The following is a 20,347-nucleotide window of genomic DNA, read 5'->3' as shown; positions in this document are numbered from 1 at the left end:
CATTTTCAAAATGGCAATCTGTAACTAGTGGGGTGCCGCAGGGCTCAGTGCTGGGGCCTCAACTATTTACAATATATATCAATGACTTGGATGAAGGAACAGAGTGTCTTGTGGCCAAGTTTGCTGATGATACAAAGATAGGTGGAAAAGCAAGTTGCGATGAGGACACAAAGTGTCTGCAAAGGGATATTGACAGGTTAAGCGAATGGGCAAAAATTTGCCAGATGGAATATAATGTGGGAAAATGTGAAGTCATCCACTTTGGGAGGAAAAATAAAAAAGCAAAATATTATTTGAATGGAGAAATACTACAAAATGCTGCGGTACAGAGGGATCTGGGTGTCCTCGTACATGAAACACAAAAAGTCAACATACAGGTGCAGCAGGTAATCCGGAATGCAAATGGAATATTGGTCTTTATTTCTAGGGGGATGGAGTATAAAAGCAGGGAAGTCATGCTACAACTGTACAGAGTGCTGGTGAGACCACACCTGGAGTACTGCGTACAGTTCTGGTGCCCTTATTTAAGAAAGGACATACTTGCATTGGAGGCAGTTCAGAGAAGGTTCACCAGGTTGATTCCAGGTATGGAAGGTTTGTCTTATGAGGAAATATTGAACAGTTGGGTCTATACTTGGAGTTTAGAAGAATGAGAGGAGATCTTATTGAAACATACAAGATTCTGAGGGGACTCGATAGGGTAGATGCTGAGTGGATGTTACCCCTCATGGGGGAATCTAAAACTAGGGGGCATAAGAGGTCACCCGTTTAAGACAGAAATGAGGAGGAATTTCTTCTCCCAGGTCATGAATCTTTGGAATTCTTTACCCCAGAAAGCTGTGGAGGCCGAGTCATTGAATACATTCAAGGCTGAGTTAGACAAAGTTTTGATCAGCAAGGGAGTCAAAGGATATGGGGAAAGAGCGGAAAGTGGAGTGAAGGTAAAAATCAGATCAGCCATGATCTCATTGAATGGCAGAGCAGGCTCGATGGGCCGAATGGCCTACTCCTGCTCCTATCTCTTATGGTCTTATGGTCTATTCATCTCATTGTGGGACCTTGTTGTACGTATTGTGGTTGTCGTGTTTGCCTACATAACAACAATGGCTCCACTTCAAAAAGTAATTCACTGGCTGTGAAGTGCTTTAGCACTTCCTGAGGATGTGGAAAATGTGAAGTTAGGATCAAGTTCTTTCTTATCTTCTGTTCCAGTGAAACGATACATTGGTTCTTTGACATGTCTATGATTGTTAGAAATAGTTTCCAGAGAATCTTCACAAATTAATTTATAATCTCTGTACACACAGGACCCCAATATGGTGTAATTCAGAGATTATGTTGAAGGGACCACGGATAGTGATTTTTTTCTACAACTGGGTGGCTTGCTATGCCACTTCAGAGGGCATTAAGGGTCACCCACCTAGTGTGGGACTAGAGTTACACATCGGCCAGGGTGATACGTTCCATTCCTGAAGGACATTATTGAACCAGTGGGGTTTTTACAACAATGTGGCAGATTTCATGGTCACTTTCTGGTGCCAGTCCGCAAATGACCAGATTTTGGTCATTTAAAGCTTAATAGGCTTGTCATCAAAGTTGAAGCCCATGGAATAAAGGGGGCAAGTGGCAGCATGGATATGAACTTGGCTAAGTGACAGGAAACAGAGATTGGTGGTGAACGGTTGTTTTTCGGACTGGAGGGAGGTGTACAGTGGTGTTCCCCAGGGGCCGGTGCTGGGATCACTGCTTTTCTTGATATATATTAATGACTTGGACTTGGGTGTACAGGGCACAATTTCAAAATTTGCAGATGACACAAAACTTGGAAGTGTAGTGAACAGTGAGGAGGATAGTGATAGACTTCAAGAGGACATGGACAGGCTGGTGGAATGGGCAGACATGTGGCAGATGAAATTTAACGCAGAGAAGTGTGAAGTGATACATTTCGGTAGGAAGAACGAGGAGAGGCAATATAAACTAGAGGGCACAATTCTAAAAGGGGTGCAGGAACAGAGATCTGGGGGTATATGTGCACAAATTGTTGAAGGTGGCAGGGCAGGTTGAGAAAGCAGTTAAAAAAGCATATGGGATTCTGGGCTTTATAAAGAGGCATAGAGAACAAACACAAGGAAGTTATGATAAACCTTTATAAAACACTGATTCGGACACAACTGGAGTATTGAGTCCAATTCTGGGCACCGGACTTTAGGAAGGATGTGAAGGCCTTAGAGAGGGTGCAGAAAAGATTTACTAGAATGGTTTCAGGGATGAAGGACTTCAGTTTCATGGATAGACTGGAGAAGCTGGGGTTGTTCTTACAGAAGAGAAGGTTGAGAGGAGATTTGACAGAGGTGTTCAAAATCATGAAGAGTCTAGATAGGGTAGATAGAGAGAAACTGTTTCCATTGGTGAAAGGGTCAAGAACCAGAGGACATAGATTTAAGGTGATTGGCAAAAGAACCAAAGCCGACATGAGGAAAAGCTTTTTTTAAAAAAAACACAGCGAGTGGTTAGGATCTGGAACGCACTGCCTGAAAGGGTGGTGGAGGCAGATTCAATCATGGCTTTCAAAAGGGAACTGGATAAGTACTTGAAAGGAAAAAATTTGCAGGGCTACGGGGATAGGACGGGGGAGTTGGACTAGCTGGATTGCTCTTGCAAAAAGCCGGCACGGACCTTATGGACCGAATGGCCTCCTTCCGTGCTGTAACCATTCTATGATTCTATTTATTTAATTCATTTTCACAACTTGCCATGGTGGGATTTGAACTTGTGACCTCTGGGTTGCAGTGGGCCATTCATCAAGGTAAAGTCCCACATAAAACACTGTTGAATAAGCATGCACCACTTATTACAAGACTCCCTACAGGAGTCTCTCTGCATTGCTTCACATTCAAAATGCTAGGTTTTCTCCCAGTCTTGTATTCATAGGAACAGGAGTAGGCCATTCAGCCCCTTGACCCTATTCAATCAGTAATTTTACAACACCAAGTTATAGTCCAACAATTTTATTTTTAATCCCACAAGCTTTCGGAGGCTTCCCCCTTCCTCAGGTGGTGTGGAAAAGGGGGAAACCCCCGAAAGCTTGTGGGATTAAAAATAAAATCGCTGGACTATAACTTGGTGTTGTAAAATTGTTTACAATTGTCAACCCCAGTCCATCACCGGCATCTGCACATCATGGCTATTCAATCAGATCATGGCTGATCTGTACCTCAACGCCATTTACTGGTCTCTGCTCTATATCCCTGGATATCCTTACCTAATAAAAATCTCTCTCTAGCTCAGTCTTAAAAGCACCAGCTTTTTAGGGGGCAGTGTTCCAGATTTCTACTACCCTTCCTGATTTCACCCCCAAGTGAATTTTAAGATTATGTCATCTTGTTCTAGATTTCCCCCACCAAAGGAAATATTATCTACCCTATCGAATCCTTTGAAACACATTGATTAAATCACCGCTCAATCTTCTGTACTCAAGGGAATACAAGCCAAGTTTATCCAACCTGTCCTCATAATTTAACTCTTTTAGCCCCGGTATCGTTCTGGTGAATCTGCACTGCACCCCCTCCAAGGCCAATATATCCTTCCTGAGATGTGGTGCCCAGAACTGAACGCAGTATCTCCAGATGGGGGTTTGACCAAGGCATCTGTGCAAATAAGAACTTCCTCCCCTTTGTATTCCACCCCCCTTTGAGATAAACCAGGAACTTCATTACAGTTCCTCAAGATGTTTAGGCCAAGCAGTGTTTCTTTAATTAACACAGCAATCTGCCTATACTGATGTAAATGCTAAGGGCTGTTGTAGTAGTAGAGAGTTCAGGGAGACAAGCAAGTAGCATGCACAAAGCTCTCACAAGTTAATGAAACCAGTCCAGCGGGGGGCCTCCTATTGACTGTTGTCAGAATGGATGATGATTCCCAACTCCAGTAACGTTCAGTTAACCTCCGGGTCATTACTTCAACACTTTCAGATGCATTTTTAAATAAAAGTAGGTCTCATTAAAATTACCTCCCTTTTAATAATGATGTTCTGTTTTAATTCTGTTGAAGAGGATTTTTTGAAAGTTTAATTAGGTAAAAGGAAGAATTATTGAATAGCATAATCAAACATTGGTTTCTTTAAATTAATCATTAATCCAATGCATAATTATTAAATTAAATTTGAGCGCCCTTAACAGAGTTGGACTCAGATGTGCCATGTAAATGTACGGTTCAGCGTCAATGAAGCTGCTCAGTGGCTGCGTTTAATGTCAGAGCAACTGCTCCTCAAAACCTGCCCATTGGCTCTTCTGCTGAGTAGTTTGAGGGGTCAGATCGGGTGATACACTGGAGGCTGTCAGTAATTTAGTGAGTGAATCTTTTGATATCAGAAAGCTAACTGGTTTCCACCAGATTCGGGGATCATCACTGGTTTGAAGGTGGACTGTATATAGCAAAGAAAAGAAATAGATTTTTTTTTTAAGATACATGTGTAAAGAACATCAAATAGGTTCTTTAGATAATATCTTGGAGGGAAATGCAATTATATATCAGGCAGTGGTTGCTGCTTTAAGCAGTTTCTTCACATCCATCATCACAAGATAAGTAGAAAGAAAGACTTTCATGTCTTCAGGATGTCCCAAAGCGCTTTACGGTCAAAGAAGTACTTTTTGAAGTGCTGTACTGTAGGAAATGCAGCAGCCAATTTGCGCACAGCAAGGTCCCACAAACAACAATGAGATACATGACCAGGTCATCTGTTTTAACGATGAATATTTGCCAGGACACCAGGAGAACGCCGCTGCTGCTGTTCGAAATAGTGCCATGGGATCTTTTACATCCACCTGAGATGGAGCCTCAGATTAACACCTTATCTCAAAAGAGGTGCAGCACTCCCTCAGTACTGCACAAGAATGTCAGCCTAGATTTTGCTCAAGAATAATGCATCAGTCACTTTTTGATACATCTGTGGGTAGCAAATTGGCAGACACTGTAACTGGCCAATTCGCTTGCAAGGAGACAGAAGCACAATAGTAGAGGGAGGAGGTTATGTTGGTTGCCATTGGCTGCAGGTATCCTTACAGGAGGTGACAACTCTGCAACTGACCTGGAATTACCTGCAGAGGTAATTCCTTTCATTCCATTCATTATTAGCTGGACGTGTCAGGGCTTGAAGATAAGACTTGATAGCGTAATGACAAGTGTAAGCACTCCGAATCTTTCGCCAGAAAGAAAATACTTGGATCAATCAGGGCAATTATAGCTTGGCTACGGACTGGTTTTGAAATCTCCTCCCGCACGTTTTCAATGGAAAATATTTCTCTTCAGGCGCTAGCTAATATCTCTCTATTGGAATGGAAAGGCTCTCTCCACCACATACTGACGTGTGGTGTGTATTAATCTCATCCTGATGCCTGGCAATAGAAATAACTACAATGGCGCCAGTTCAGTGATACCATCTGTCGAGTAAAAACCTGAGGCTGTGCGGATTTTGAATTCTGTCTGATGCCCACCCTCAATTATTCCCACAACTGCACCTTTGATTTGCGCCAGATATTCTTCTGGCAACAAACAGCTGTTTTTACACCGGGTACGGCAGCCTGGTGGTCACGGCAACGCAGCAACAACCCAGAGGTCGCAAGTTCGAATCCTTCCATGTGAAAATTGAGTTCAACGAATTTTGTCACTTGTGGGCTAGCCACCAGGACAAATGGCCCTCAATCCTACCAGATTGTCATAGAAACCAAATTGGTTTATAAATATCTTCAGGGATGGGAACCTGCCACTCCTACCCTGTCTGACTTACGTGTTAATCCAGTCCTACACAATGTCAGCCGTGGCTCAGTGTGAAAGCACACTTGCCTCTTGAGCCAGGAGGTCACGGGATCAAGCCCCACTCCAGAGATTGGAGCACAAAATCCAAGCTGACACTCCCAGTGCAGTACTGAGGGAGTGCTGCAATGTTGGAGGTGCCGAATTTTGGATGAGATGTTAAACCGAGGCCTCGTCTGCCCTCTCAGGTGGGCACAAAGTCCCATGGCACTATTTCGAAGAAGAGCAGAGGAGTTCTCCCCAGTGTCCTGGACAATATTTATCCCTCAACCAACACCACTAAAATACAGTTTATCTGAGTGCACTGGATAGAGTAAAGGCTATGGGCCCCGACAACACCTCAGCTGTAGTGCTGAAGACTTGTGCTCCAGAGCTAGCTGCGCCTCTAGCCAAGCTGTTCCAGTACAGCTACAACACTGGCATCTACCCGACAATGTGGAAAATTGCCCAGATATGGCCTGTCCACAAAAAGCAGGACAAATCCAATCCGGCCAATTACCGCCCCATCAGTCTACTCTCAATCTTCAGCAAAGTGATGGAAGGTGTAGTCAACAATGCTATTAAACGGCACTTACTCACCAATAACCTGCTCACCGATGCTCAGTTTGGGTTCCGTCAGGACTACTCGGCTCCAGACCTCATTACAGCTTTGGTCCAAACATGGACAAAAGAGCTGAATTCCAGAGGTGAGGTGAGAGTGACTGCCCTTGACATCAAGGCAGCATTTGACAGAATGTGGCACCAAGGAGCCCGAGTAAAATTGAAGTCAATGGGAATCAGGGGGAAAACTCTCCAGTGGCTGGAGTCATACCTAGCACAAAGGAAGATGGTGGTTGTTGGAGGCCAATCATCTCAGCCCCAGGACATTGCTGCAGGAGTTCCTCAGGGCAGTGTTCTAGGTCCAACCATCTTCAGCTGCTTCCTCAATGACCTTCTCTCCATCATAAGGTTGGAAATGGGGATGTTCGCTGATGATTGCACAGTTGCATTGTTCAGTTCCATTCGCAACCCCTCAGATAATGAAGCAGTCCGTGCCCGCATGTAGCAAGACCTGGACAACATCCAGGCTCGGGCTTATAAGTGGTAAGTAACATTCATGCCAGACAAGTGCCAGGCAATGACCATCTCCAACAAGAGAGAGTCTAACCACCTCCTCTTGACAGTCAACGGCATTACCAACACTGAATCCCCCACCATCAACATCCTGGGGTCACCATTGACCAGAAACTTAACTAGACCAGCCACAAATACTGTGGCTACAAGACCATGTCAGAGGCTGGGTATTCTGCAGCGAGTGACTCACCTCCTGACTCCCCAAAGCCTTTCCACCATCTACAAGGCACAAGTCAGGAGTGTGATGGAATACTCTCCACTTGCCAGGATGAGTGCAGCTCCAACAACACTTAAGAAGCTCGACATCATCCGGGACAAAACAGCCCGCTTGATTGGCACCCCATCCACCACCCTAAACATTCACTCCCTTCACCACCGGCGCAACGTGGCTGCAGTGTGTACCATCCACAGGATGCACTGCAGCAACTCGCCAAGGCTTCTTCGACAGCACCTCCCAAACCTGCGACCTCTACCACCTAGAAGGACAAGGGCAGCAGGTACATGGGAACAACACCACCTGCACGTTCCCCTCCAAGTCACACACCATCCCGACTTGGAAATATATCGCCATTCCTTCATCGTCGCTGGATCAAAATCCTGGAACTCCCTTCCTAACAGCACTGTGGGAGAACCGTCACCACACGGACTGCAGCGGTTCAAGGCGGTGGCTCACCACCACCTTCTCAAGGGCAATTAGGGATGGGCAATAAATGCTGGCCTCGCCAGCGACGCCCACATCCCATGAACGAATAATTTTAAAAAATCACATTTCTGTTTGTGGGAGCTTGCTGTGTGCAACTTGGCTGCCACATTTCCCTAAAAAAAACTTAATTGGCTGTAAAGCGTTTTGGGAGGTCCTGAGGCTCTCAGAGGTGCAATATAAATGCAAGTCTTTCTTTCATGTTGTTGCCCCTTAATGTCCTGTGAAGTGACCTAGCAAGCCATGAATCAGTTCCACAAAATAATCTGGTATGAGACAGAGGACCAACATCCCCCAAATCAGCACAGCAAGGGATGAGCAAGCAATAGAATTAACAGCACAGAAACAGGCCATTCGGCCCAACAGGCCTATGCCAGTATTTATGCTCCACATGAGCCTCCTCCCATCCCTTTTCATCTCACCCTATCAGCATAACCTTCTATTCCTTTCTCCCTCATGTGTTTATCCAGCTTTCCCTTAAATGCTTCAGTGGCCTTGCCAGTGACAGTCATAGCACAAGAATAAATTTAAAAGAAAATCCAAACTCCAATTAGCAGAATAGGCCAGATATAACACCACTGTTCCACATGCAATTGGTAATAATGCAGAATTAAGTACAATTCCAGCAGATAAAACGCCTTATGGTAGCACCAGTGAATACTTAGCTCCCACAGTCAATTAGCAAGTCTTACTTAATCAACAGATTCTGGTGCTGTTTAAATTTTAAGCAGTAAATTTGAATATGTAACAGGTAAATTCTTCAGACACTGAAAGATTAGATGCTCATTCACTAAACTAGCCAGCTGTAATCCTTTGTCTCATTGCATCATTTCCTCAGTCTCTAGCTGTGATCAGTAAAAAGCAAGCTGGTGGAGATATTGCAAGCACCACTTTTTGATGATCCCACTGAGGTGAATGTTTATTTAAAATGGAACATTTAATTAGCAATGAATCATTCTATATTAATTGGGAATAAGAGCCTGGTTTATGGATACAGCTTAGACCAGGGATGGGGCACTCCAAGATGAGCTAACACTGCATCTGTTATCTAATCAGTAGATGTCAATAGTGTTGTGGAGGCAATGAGATTATTGGTGATGAGTGATGATTAGGTTCTCCATAAATAGATAGCGAGCACGAGTTTGGGTAATGCCGTATAATCTTCTCATACTGAAATACTATGGATTCAGTTCCAAGGACAAATAAATCAAACACAAATGGCATTCTATTTAGAGAACTTGCATTGATAAAGTGCCTCAACCCATCTCAGGAAGTCTCAATGCACTTCATATTCAACCAACTACTCTTGGTACAGACACTATTGTTTTGTAAGGGGGGGGGGATTTAAACACTGCTGCCACTTTGCTCAGAACACGGTCGTGCAAACAGCCAATTAGATAAATGGCCAGTTAATTCCATTTTTGATGGGTGGCGGGGGCGGGAATATCGTTCACGACACTGGGAAAATTCCCTGCTCTTTTTCAAATAGTGACATGGGGGGTGGGGGTGAATTTCCAGGGGCGGTCTTTTGGGGTTGGATCTAGGCTGAGACAGAACTACCCCCCCCCACTCCCCCCCAACCCCATAAATGCGCCCTGACCCTATCACAAATTCTGGGCTATGGGGTACTTGCACACTTTTGACAGGCACCCCACCCCATTTATGGTGCAATGGGGGAGAATCCCTCAGGGACTGAGGGGAGGCCTGGCTGCAGCAATCCAGACAGGCTTGCTGTTGGCTCGTTTCCTCAAATGCAATCGATTGCTCCCGCTTTGGGGAAAACCAACTTCTCAATATTTAAATCCCCCACTCAAAGTCCTTACCATGATCTAGAATGAATAGTATGTGTCACATCACCAATGGTTAGGCAAAGGAAATGCTGGTATTCCTCTAAGACAAGAAGGTCCAAGCTTTTGTCTTCATGGGCCTTGTATGAAGCCCGGGAGGGGCCACATATAAAGTTTAAACCCACGTTCCCAATGATTCCCATGTATCTCAAGTTGCTGATACTAACAGATCGTGGTGTCCTGATTGAGTATTTATCTACCAATGTGGCAACAGCGCTAAGGGCCTCACTAAACCACCAGGCCCACGAAATTCAAAACAGGACAAGCCAACAAATGAGAACTAGAAGTTTAAGTGGGACAGAGTTGCCCGTGCGTCAAGCTCCGGACTGCCAGGGTTCGGGATCCTCACTAACAAGGCTCAGTGGCCGCATGTGGGCCTGGGACCTCGAGTTGAGCAGAGTATTTTATTGCATTGCACAGTTGCACATAGAACACACAATTTGGGCCCATTACAAACTATTGAGAGATTTAATAAAGGAATGAGTGCATGACGAGACTCCGCTGAAAGTGTATTGAAAGACCACAGCTGAACAATGTTGCTCCCTTTCCATCGTTTTCTTCAATTAAAAGTGCGTTTGTTTTTAAAAAGGGCAATCCTGGATGCTAAACAGTCTGGGTAGAAATTAGGCTGGGCCCTTTTTGGTCTAGGGTATCGAGGATATCTAAGCACTCTGGAGAAGGTAGACAAGAATTTAAAGAACCCCCCAGTTACATTTGTGAAGATTATGAACATAGAAACAGGAGGAGGCCATTCAGCCTTCGAGCCCGTTCCACCATTCAATTAGATCATGGCTGATCTATATCTTAACTTTATTTACCCGCCTTGGCTCCATATCCTTTAATATCCTCGCCTAACAAAAATCTATCAACCTTAGTTTTTGAAATTTTCAATTGACCCCCAGCCTCAGCTTTTTGGGGAAGATTTCCTCTGGTATTTTTAAACAAAATTGTAAATGTTTTTTTTAAAAAACAAACAGATTTCTTTGCAGATATCTAACAATGGAAATCTTGACAAATGCATTTGCAGTGTGCTTCACCTAGTAAACCAGAGGAATTCCCTCTCCTCCACAGTAAGCTAGCACTAGCCTATGTTGGTATTATCGAGGCTTACGATGGATAAACCATCCGCTCATTTAGGATGAAGAATTCTGCTGTTGACAACGATGCAACGATTAGCAATTCAAAATAGCATCCCCACCAGCTGAACCTATTCTCAAATAGCATGAACAAATACTTAAAAAATGAGAGAAGCATGGGTAAGAAGGGTGTTTATCCTTTGTAACAACATGAAGATTGCAATCTGCAGCAAGATCACAGTTGTGGTCTAAGGAATAAAGTGGTCTTCATCTTGAGATTAAACTTAGATTTTTTTTTACATCAAATTTACAGCACAGAAACAGGCCATTCGGCCCAACAGGTCCATGCCGGTGTTTATGCTCCACACGAGCCTCCTCCCTCCCTACTTCATCTCACCCTATCAGCATAACCTTCTTCCTCATGTGTTTATCCAGCTTCCCCTTAAATGCATCCATGTTATTCGCCTCAACTACTCCTTGTGATAGCGAGTTCCACATTCTCACCGCTCTCTGGGGAAAGAAGTTTCTCCCGAATTCCCCATTGGATTTTAGTGACTATCTTATATTTATGGCCCCTAGTTCTGGTCTCCCCCGCAAGTGGAGCCATCTTCTCCACGTCTACCCTATCGAACCCTTTCATAATCTTGATCTTATAAGACCTCCATCAGGTCACACCTCAGCCTTCTCTTTTCTGGAGAGAAGTGCCCCAGCCTGTGTAGGTTAAATGTTGGCCAAATTTCCACATTGTTGCAAACGTGCAACAAGTCAGGTTACTGTGGTAATGAGTCCTGTAAACAGGCCACATTAATAAAAGTTTTGGGAATGAATTATTTAAGTTCCTGGTGTCAGCAGTTTCCACGCAGAAAAAACACATTATTCGACCGATTGACTGATGTTAAACGGATGGCAGATTCCATGAAATTTTGCAACTAATCAATAGAGCCAACAGCTGGGTGACTTTGAACGTGTCAGTGATAAATCTACATGAAAATTGAATTAGATCAAATGAGTTCGGACAGCTCGTACAACAAAGCTGGTACAATCCTGAAGTTAATGCAGTGAGACAGGAGAGGTTAGACCGCCAAATAAAAAAAACATGTTGCCTTCAAGCCGCAATAATTTCTTACCGACAATCAATCACTGATATATAGGGTTGTGCCAACCCATTGTGCTCCATCAATTAGTGTAATCGGTAATTGAAGCCAAGAGCTGTGCCTGAAGACTACTTGGTGCTATTCAAGACACTGAGTGTAACATTAATCAGAAAGAGCTGGTAATGGTTAATTCCAAACAGCTTGGATTACATGGTTTATTATCTACACGCGACCTCCACCACCTAGAACAAGGGCAGCAGGTGCATGGGAACACCATCACCTCCAGGTTCCCCTCGAAGTCACACACCATCCCGACTTGGAAATATATCGGCCGTTCCTTCATTGACACCGGGTCAAAATCCTGGAACTCTCAACCTAAGAGTACTGTGGGAGCACAGGACTGCAGCGGTTCAAGAAGGCGGCCCACCATCACCATCTCCTCAAGGGAATTAGGGATGGGCAATAGATGCTCGCCCTGCCCACTGCCCATGAATGATTATTTTTTTAAAAAAGTTGCTTGGTTAACCAATTAAAAACACAATTTCCTGTAGTACTTTGCCTATCGACACTGACTGGATGACAAGAAATTGACCATTACAACATTTTGTAGCCAAATTCTACCCCAATTTCCTCCTCTTACTCGAGACTGCATTTCTCCAATGTGTTGGTCGTCAAATACAGGCCATCAACAACAACAACTTGCATTTATATAGCGGCTTTAATGTAAAAAAAAATCCCAAGGCGCTTCACAGGAGCGTAATCAGACAAAAAGACTTGTATATAAACCTGAGCAAGTGGTTTAGCCTGTCCGCATTGGTCTGATAACATGTCTTTTTCCAACTTCAGAAGTGACAGGAAAATTTGGTGTTAAGCAGTATATGGTGGGGCTGGGGGTTGATTGTTAACCCTAGGCCCACTTGCCTGTACACACCGTGAATCAGGACATCAGTTTTGGTTTGTACAGAATCTGCTTATGAAAACTGTCGTGCAATTGCGAACACGGGAGTGTTTGGACAATCCCTGAACTGAAAATGAAAGGGAAGCTAGATAAACACGAGGGAGATGGTGATAGAAAGTTGTACTGATAGAGAGCGATGAAGTAGGGAGAGAAGATGCTCGTGTGGAGCATAAACGCCTGCACAGACCCGTTGGGCCGAATGGCCTGTCTGTGCTGTAAATTTCTTTGCAATTCTATGTAAAGAAGAGTTCTAATCATAACACTAACTTAACTTTCTAATTCAAATACTGAATAACCTGTCTTGCATTTTCTGATTTTTATTTCTCACTTATTATGCGGTCATTGGTTGGGTTACATCTCGGGTGAATTAAAAAGCAGTACGAGAAGATTCAAGGGAAGAGCAGCAAAGTTCACATCGGAATACCTAATGAACTAGTGCCACACTCCCCTGCATTTTAAAGTGAGCAGGTTAACAGCCGATTTATAAAATAGAGGGCACGGGAGGCGAGCTTTATTGTTTAAACATTCCACTCGATAGAGTAAAGTGAAGACAACACATTTGTATCGGGTTTCGATATAAATTTTATTCCAGATAATGCAACGAACCTGAGTGATATCCATGCACGCGTCACAGACTACTTGTAAATAGAGCAAATGACTTATGGTGCGTGGGCAGGACCTGAACACTACACCGTACGGCTCGGTTTAGTCGTCACTTTAGTAACTAGGAAGTTTAAGCAAAGCGTTCTCTAGATAATAAAAAAAGTTGCAGCCAATGAACTGGTGTCTGCTGTTATGATGGCTCGTGGGCAGTTGCTGTTATCAAGGACATGTGACCTTTGGGAAGAACAAAGTCTGCGACTGTGAAACTCTTTGCCTCCTGGTACTCGGACCGTCAAATGTCATTAAGATAATTTTAGGAAACGATCTAATGACTTTCGTTGTGGGGATAGTGCTTCAGGGAATTTGATCTTATAACAAAATGTACAAAGCATTCTAGAAAGTACTTTGTGGGTTTTTTTTTTTCCATTTCAGCTGATTTACATATTTATTCATAAAGAGATTTGCCAAAGATCACACAGGAGTTCAGCAGAGGAGTTCTCTCCAGTGCTAATATTTATGAGCACTGCATTTTGCTGGAGAAATCACCTTGCTTTGATTGGGAGATGTTGCTACAGTTTCATTCATGAGTTCTGTTTGCTGCCGTTCATACAGACTCTTTTTAACTAGACTCTATAAATAGACTTTGTTTCCTCCACTCCACGTGCCCTCTGGTCTTCTGACTTTAGTCTACCGAGTGCTGGCCCTCCCTGCTCCGCAATCCGCGGCACAGCCTTGATTCCCCACATACCCAGGAAAGCCTCCCTCCGCCCCTCCTCACAAAAAACTCCTCCACTTTGCTGCCTCTCTTCTTCATCCTCCCACCACTTCTACAGCCTCCCTAAAGACCACCTGTCAATCACAGACTGTAACTTCCTCTTCCATATCCCTTGTTCAAAGAAACAGTGGATGTCCAAAGGGACTTAGGGGTTCAGGTACATAGATCATTGAAGTGTCATGAACAGGTGCAGAAAATAATCAGTAAGGTTAATGGAATGCTGGCCTTTATATCTAGAGGACTAGAGTACAAGGGGGCAGAAGTTATGCTGCAGCTATACAAAACCCTGGTTAGACCGCACCTGGAGCACTGAGCAGTTCTGGGCACCGCACCTTCGGAAGGACATATTGGCCTTGGAGGGAGTGCAGCGTAGGTTTACTAGAATGATACCCGGACTTCAAGGGTTAAGTTATGAGGAGAGATTACACAAATTGGGGTTGTATTCTCTGGAGTTTTGAAGGTTAAGGGGTGATCTGATCGAAGTTTATAAGATATTAAGGGGAACGGATAGGGTGGATAGAGAGAAACTATTTCCGCTGGTTGGGGATTTTAGGAGTAGGGGGCACAGTCTAAAAATTAGAGCCAGACCTTTCAGGAGCGAGATTAGAAAACATTTCTACACACAAAGGGTGGTAGAAGTTTGGAACTCTCTTCCGCAAACGGCAATTGATACTAGCTCAATTGCTAAACTTAAATCTGAGATAGATAGCTTTTTCGCAATCAAAGGTATTAAGGGATATGGGCCAAAGGCGGGTATATGGAGTTAGATCACAGATCAGCCATGAACTTATCAAATGGCAGAGCAGGCACGAGGGGCTGAATGGCCTACTCCTGTTCCTATGCTCCTTGTCCATTGTCCTGTAAAGCACCTTGAGACGTTTGTGGAAGGCCGCTGTATAAATTTAAGTTGTTGCGATATTATCTTATTTTTACTGAACACCGGTTGTGGTTTCAATCATGTTTATTCCCAGGATGTCGCTTTTTTGGGCTTGAAGCTAGAGTTTCCCCTTGCACTATTCTTATTTTAGCACAGAGAACATCTTTCAACTGTCATTGAAAAGCTGACAGACGATCCAAATACTGCAACAAATCTCCAAGCTAAATTTGCCACCCCCCCACCCCCGACCCCGATCATAAGAACATAAGAACATAAGAAATTGGAGCAGGAGTAGGCCAATCGGCCCCTCGAGCCTGCTCCGCCATTCAATAAGATCATGGCTGATCTGATCCCAACCACAAATCTAAAGAACACAAGAAGTCGGAGCAGGACCCGGCCACACAGCCCCTGGGCCCTCTCCGCCACCCACAGGGCATTGACCGATCCGAACTCAGCTTCATGTCCAATTTCCTGCCCGCTCCCCATAACCCCTAATTCCCTTTACTTCTAGAAAACTGTCTATTTCTGTTTTAAATTTATTCAATGATGTAGCTTCCACAGCTTCCTGGGGCAGCAAATTCCACAGACCTACCACCCTCTGAGTGAAGAAGTTTCTCCTCATCTCAGTTTTGAAAGAGCAGCCCCTTATTCTAAGATTATGCCCCCTAGTTCTAGTTTCACCCATCTTTGGGAACATCCTTACTGCATCCACCTGATCAAGCTCCTTCACAATCTTATATGTTTCAATAAGATCGCCTCTCATTCTTCTGAACTCCAATGAGTAGAGTCCCAATCTACTCAACCTCTCCTCATATGTCCGCCCCCTCATCCCCGGGATTAACCGAGTGAACCTTCTTTGTACTGCCTCAAGAGCAAGTATGTCTTTTCTTAAGTATGGAGACCAAAACTGTATGCAGTATTCCAGGTGCGGTCTCACCAATACCCTATATAACTGCAGCAATACCTCCCTGTTTTTATATTCTATCCCCCTAGCAATAAAAGCCAACAGTCCGTTGGCCTTCTTGATCACCTGCTGCACCTGCATACCAACTTTTTGATTTTCTTGCACTAGGACCCCCAGATCCCTTTGTACTGCAGTACTTTCCAGTCTCTCGCCATTAAGAAAATAACTTGCTCTCTGATTTTTCCTGCCAAAGTGCATAACCTCACATTTTCCAATATTATATTGCATCTGCCAAATCTCCGCCCACTCACCCAGCCTGTCTATATCCCCCTGCAGGTTTTTTATGTCCTCCTCACTCTCTACTTTCCCTCCCATCTTTGTATCATCTGCAAATTTTGATATGTTGCACTCGGTCCCCTCCTCCAAATCGTTAATATAGATTGTAAAGAGTTGGGGACCCAGCACCGACCCCTGTGGAACACCACTGGTTATTGGTTGCCAGTCCGAAAATGAACCATTTATCCCAACTCTCTGCTTCCTGTTCGATAACCAATCCTCCACCCATGCCAGAATATTACCCCCAATCCCGTGATTTTTTATCTTAAGTAATAATCTTTTATGTGGCACCTTGTCGAATGCCTTCTGGAAGTCTAAATACACTACGTCCACTGGTTCCCCTTTATCCACCCTATACGTTATATCCTCAAAGAACTCAAGCAAATGTGTCAGACATGACTTCCCCTTCATAAAGCCATGCTGACTTTGTCCTATTAAATTATGCTTATCTAAATGTTCTGTTACTGTCTCCTTAATAATAGACTCCAAAATTTTACCCACCACTGATGTTAGGCTAACTGGCCTATAATTTCCAGCCTTCTGCCTACTACCCTTTTTAAATAACGGTGTTACATTAGCAGTTTTCCAATCTGCCGGGACCTCTCCTGAGTCCAGGGAATTTTGGAAAACTATCACCAAAGCATCCACAATCCCTACTGCCACTTCCCTCAAGACCCTAGGATGGAAGCCATCAGGTCCAGGGGATTTATCCGCTTTGAGTCCCATTATTTTACTGAGTACCATCTCCTGAGTGATTTTAATCGTATTTAGCTCCTCCCCCCGTAGAGTCCCCTGTTTGTCCAGTGTTGGGATATTCTTAGTGTCCTCTACTGTAAAGACTGAAACAAAATATTTGTTCAGCATTTTTGCCATCTCCATGTTTCCCACCATTAATTTCCCGGTCTCATCCTCTAAGGGACCTACGTTTGCCTTAGCCACCCTTTTTCTTTTTATATAACTATAGAAACTCTTGCTATCTGTTTTTATATTTTTTGCTAATTTCTTTTCATAATCTAACTTCCCTTTCTTAATCAATCCTTTAGTTACTTTTTGTTGTCTTTTGAAGAATTCCCAATCTTCTATCCTCCCACTAAGTTTGGCTACCTTATATGTCCTTGTTTTTAGTCGGATACTATCCTTGATTTCTTTACTTAGCCACGGATGGCTGTCATTTCTTTTACACCCTTTTTTCCTCAGTGGAATATATTTATTTTGAAAGTTGTAAAATAACTCCCTAAATGAACACCACTGCTCATGTACCGTCTTACCCTTTAATCTATTTTCCCAGTCCACTTTAATCAATTCCACTCTCAGACCATCATAGTCTCCTTTATTCAAGCTCAGTACGCTTGTTTGAGAATCAACCTTCTCACCCTCTAATTGGATATGGAATTCAACCATGTTGTGGTCGCTCGTTCCAAGGGGATCCTTAACTAGGACATGATTAATTAATCCTGACTCATTACACAGGACCAGGTCCAAGGTTGCCTGCCCCCTAGTAGGATCAGTTACATACTGCTCAAGAAATCCATCCCTGATGCACTCAATGAACTCGTCCTCAAGGCTGCTCTGCCCAATTTGATTTGTCCAGTTAATATGATAATTAAAATCCCCCATAATTATGGCTGTTCCCTTATTACATGCCCCGACTATTTCCTGATTAATACTTCTTCCAGCAGAGTTGCAACTATTAGGAGGCCTATATACTACGCCCACTAATGTTTTTTTCCCCTTATTATTCCTTATCTCCACCCAAACTGTTTCATTATCTTGATCCTTTGTCCCAATATCATTTATCTGTATTACAGTGATTCCTTCCTTTATTAACATATCCACCCCACCTCCCCTTCCTTCCTGCCTGTCCTTCCTGATTGTTAAATACCCTGGCATATTTAATTCCCAGTCGTTGTCACCCTGCAGCCATGTTTCTGTAATGGCCACAAGATCATACCCATACGTAGTTATTTGTGCCGTTAACTCGTCCATTTTGTTACGAATGCTATGTGCATTCAGATAAAGAACTTTCAAATCTGTTTTGTGACGCTTAGTTCCTGCTTTTTCCTTTTTTAACACTTTACCTATTACTCCATACCTTCTGTCCCTTCCTGTTACGCTTTCCTCTCTCTCCCTGCTCAGGTTCCCAACCCCCTGCCACTTTAGTTTAAACCCTCCCCAACAGCACTAGCAAACACTCCTCCTAGGACAGCGGTCCCGGCCCTGCCCAGGTGCAGACCGTCCGGTTTGTACTGGTCCCACCTCCCCCAGAACCGTTTCCAGTGTCCCAGGAATTTGAATCAGAGCCAGCCTTTTGTGGCTGAGCATATCCTTGAGAAGTTGAAGAGTTATTCCAGGAATAACAGGAGCTACACACGCTGGGATCCAGGTACTGATTGAATCGAATCCCGAAAGGAAAGGATGACATTTCTTCTGAATGACTAAATAGGATTGGCAACATTCCAGACACTTATGAGACAACTATGGTTTCAGCCTTGGCTCAATGGTAGACCCCATGTCTGAGTCACAAGGTTGTGGGTTCAAGAACTTCAGCACATAATGCAGGCTGACACTCCCAGTGCCAGTACCGAGGGAGTGCTGCACTGTCGGAGGTGCCGCCTTTCGGATGTGACGTTAAACCAAGGCCCCGTTTGCCTTCTGGCAAGAAATATAAAAACGGATTGTCAGAGCTTCTACAAGTATGTAAAAAGGAAGAGATTAGCGAAAGTAAACATGGGTCCCTTAGAGGCAGAGACAGGAGAAATTATAATGGGGAAATCAGGAAATGGCAGAGGCAATAAACAAATATTCTGTATCTGTCTTCACAGTAGAAGACACAAAAAGTATACCGGAAATAGCGGGGAACCAAGGGGCTAAAGAGTGGAGAACTTCAAGTAATTAATATCAGTAGAGAAAAAGTACTGGAGAAATTAAAAGCCAACAAATCTCTTTGACCTGATGGCCTACACCCGAGGGTTCTAAAAGAGGTGTCTGCATGGGTTATGATCTTCCAAAATTCCCTAGATTCTAGAACAGACCGAGTGCATTGGAGGTAGCAAATGTAACCCCGCTATTCAAGAAAGGAGGGAGAGAGAAAATAGGGAATTACAGGCCAGTTAGCCTGACATCAGTCGTCGGGAAAATGCTGGAATCCATTATTAAGCAAGTGATAACAGGGCACTTAGAAAATCATAATATGATTAGGCAGAGTCAACATAGTTTTATGAAAGGGAAATCGTGTTTGACAAGTTTATTAGAGTTTTTTGAGGATCTAACAAGCAGGGTAGATAAAGGGGAACCAGTGGATGTAGAATATTTGGATTTCTAAAAGGCATTTGATAAGGTGCCACATAAAAGGTTGTTACACAAAATAAGGGCTTATGGGGTTGGAGGTAATATATTAGCATGGATAGAGGATTGGTTAACAGACAGAAAACAGAATAGGGATAAACGGGTCATTTTCAGGTTGGCAGGTTGTAACTAGTGGGGTGCCACAAGGATCAGTGCTTGGGCCTCAGCTATTTACAATCTATATTAATGACTTAGATGAAGGGACTGATTGTAATGTATCCAAGTTTGCTGACGATACAAAACTAGGTGGGAAAGTAAGCTGTGAGGAGGACACAGAGGCTGCAAAGGGATATAGACAGGTTAAGTGAGTGGGCAAGGTGACAGATGGAGTATAATGTGGGGAAATGTGAGGTCATTAACTTTGATAGGAAGAATAGAAATCAAAACATTTTTTAAAATGATCAGAGAGATTTGGCTGTCCTCGTACAAGAAGCACAAAAAGTTAGCGTGCAGGTACAGCAAGGAATTAGGAAGGCAAATAGCATGGTGGCCTTTATCACAAGGGGCTTGGACTACAAGAGTAAGGCAGTCTTACTACAAAATTGTACAGGGCTTTGGTGAGACCTCACCTGGAGTACTGTGTACAGTTTTGGTCTCCTTTTCTAAGGAAGGATATACTTGCCTTAGAGGTGGTGCAATGAAGGTTCACGAGATTGATTCCTGGGATGAGAGGGTTGTTCTATGGAGGAGAGCTGGAGTAGAATGGGCCGATACTCTCTGGAGTTTAGAAGAATGAAAGGTGATCTCATTGAAACATGATCCTGAGGGGGCTTGACAGGTTGATGTGGAGAGGTTGTTTCTCCTGGCTAGAGAATCTAGAACTAGGGGGCATAGTCTCAGGATAAGGGAACGGCCATTTCAGACAGCGATGAGGACTTTCTTCACTCGGAGGGTTGTGAATCTTTGGA

Source organism: Heptranchias perlo, chromosome 25 (assembly GCF_035084215.1).
Source record: "Heptranchias perlo isolate sHepPer1 chromosome 25, sHepPer1.hap1, whole genome shotgun sequence".
NCBI classification, from domain to species: Eukaryota; Metazoa; Chordata; class Chondrichthyes; order Hexanchiformes; family Hexanchidae; genus Heptranchias; species Heptranchias perlo.
This window is presented reverse-complemented; position numbering follows the sequence as displayed.